A 2500-nucleotide genomic window follows, 5' to 3' on the forward strand; every position below is an offset into this window, starting at 1 on the left:
TATATATATATATATATATATATATATACTTCCAGGTAACGCTCAGCGACATTTTCAGACGTATAACTATTCAGTCTCTCCCCGTCACTCGGGTATGGGAGAGAGGAAGTACCCGGGTGAGAGAGGTTCTCAAGAAGTACACCCGGAAACCCCAACTGCTGTGTTGTATTTAGAAAAGGGGGAGGGGATGGGAAGAGTTGAATCTGTGTGTGTGCTTGTGTGTGTTTATATTTAGCCGGCATTTGTAACTGGTGCTGTACACAAGTAATAGCAAATATGATGTTGGTAATAAACGTCTACTCATTAACTATGAAAACTATGTATACATGATTATGTTTGAGAATACATTCATCACACAACCAAGCATAGATAAGAGGAAATCAACAACCATCTTCATTATGTCTGGGATGAGTTCAAAAGTATCATGACTTTATTGCGTTGGATAAGGTCTAATCAGAAAAAAAAATGAACAAAATTAACACATTAAAGGATATAACTACAGTCAGATACATACGTAACAAAGGTATGAATCTCGTGGCACCAAAACTAAATAAATTTAAGGTAGATTAACACATTTGAGGATACAAATATAACGTAAATAAAAAACATAACATATGCATGAATAAAAATTCAGAATAGCTATTAATATATTCTTGTGGTAACCAACCTGTCTGAAATCTTGGTATAATGTATTAACGTAAGGAAATTGTTTGAGAATAACTATTTAAATCATCTAATGATATTCATTACTGTTTTTACCCTTCACCCTTTCTTATTAGCTTTCAAATTAATACTACTAAATTCGTAAGGTTATTCGCTTACTATCATACAAAGGCAGAATTGATTAGTCGTAATCGTTGTACTGAAATGGCTTAACGAGTTAGACGCACCGATTTTCTAGTCACTCATCATTATCGATTAATCTATACCATCATAATCGTTTGGAGAATTTTCTGCCTTTCCAGGTAAGCCCTACCATCGCATGTACCTCAAAGGCACTAATTATATTTCATAAAAGTAATCTCGTAAAAGTAATTTACCAAGAATGGCTGACTAAATTACTAAGTGATTAAAAAATATAATTTTGTGTTTAACAAACCGGGAGAAAAAGTATATTCCTAATCTCTATAATTTTTGGAAAATCCTGCATGTGATAGATGTTGCATTGCATTGTTTTCAGAGGCAATTAATTGCTTCACTGTTTTGGTAAATAGAGAGTAAAAGATGTAATGGAAGATATTATCAACGTGGTTTTCAGGTTATTTTGGGATGGGGGTTAATGCTTACGCCTAGTGCTATAGGAGTAGTAATTGTTGACTTTTGAGAGAGAGAGAGAGAGAGAGAGAGAGAGAGAGAGAGAGAGAGAGAGAGAGAGAGAGAGAGAGAGAGAGAGAGAGGGGTTTGCAAATAAAATCTCCTTTTTCCGTATATCAGGTCTAATAATCGCCAACAAGAAAACTTCTCAAAGCAGATAATTCAGATAGTTACTTAAGAGCGACTTTTGGTCTTATGTAATTGGCAGTTGGGGAAACATGAGGAGCACAGGTGGGGCGTGTATGTGCAGCCACTTATAACAGGGAATACTGAGCTGATGCCTCTTTCATGTCTGAGAAACGAGGTATAGAGAGTTCATCACATGTAAATGGAGAAGATTCTCATTAATTCTCGGTTGTTTCAATTTCATAAAAGGATTTTAGAGGGATATATATATATATATATATATATATATATATATATATATATATATATATATATATATATATATGTATTTATATATATATATATATATATATATATATATATATATATATATATATATATATATATATATATATATATATATATATATATATATATATATATGCAAACATGAATCTTTGATGAAAATGGCTTGCAAGTGAATATCTTTTAAGGGAAATTTTATTTGATACTCTTTTTGCAAGTAGTTTTATTACCATAAATCATTAAGTGTTTCACGCCAGTAAAAAAAAAATTTTCTCTGACTCGTCCTCCCAGAACTTTTATTTTAATGTCCGTCACTGATAAGTATTCAAGATAAAATCGTTTAAGAAGACGATATATATTTCCTTGAAGACTTAATATAAACAAAAAGCTTTGATTGCACCTCTGGAATAGTCATACCCAAAATAAAGTAAACAAAAAACGCTCCTGGTATATTATTAAAAAGTTTACAAATAATTAAAAAATACATTGAATTATTATAATTATTATTAATATTGTTATTTGCTAATCTATAACCCTAGTTGAAACGCAGGATGCTATAAGCCCAAAGGGTCCAATAGGGAAGAATAACCCAGTCAGGAAAGGAAATAAGGATACAAATAACTACAAAGGAAGTAATGAATGACTAATATATAGGATCAATAATAAATAAAATATATATCAGTCATACACAAACTATAAAGAGAGACCCACATTAGCCAACCCAACACAAAAACACTCATTAACATGTTTACAATTTCTTGGAAATGATTAAGAG

Source organism: Palaemon carinicauda, chromosome 29 (genome assembly GCF_036898095.1).
Source record: "Palaemon carinicauda isolate YSFRI2023 chromosome 29, ASM3689809v2, whole genome shotgun sequence".
Classification (NCBI taxonomy): Eukaryota; Metazoa; Arthropoda; class Malacostraca; order Decapoda; family Palaemonidae; genus Palaemon; species Palaemon carinicauda.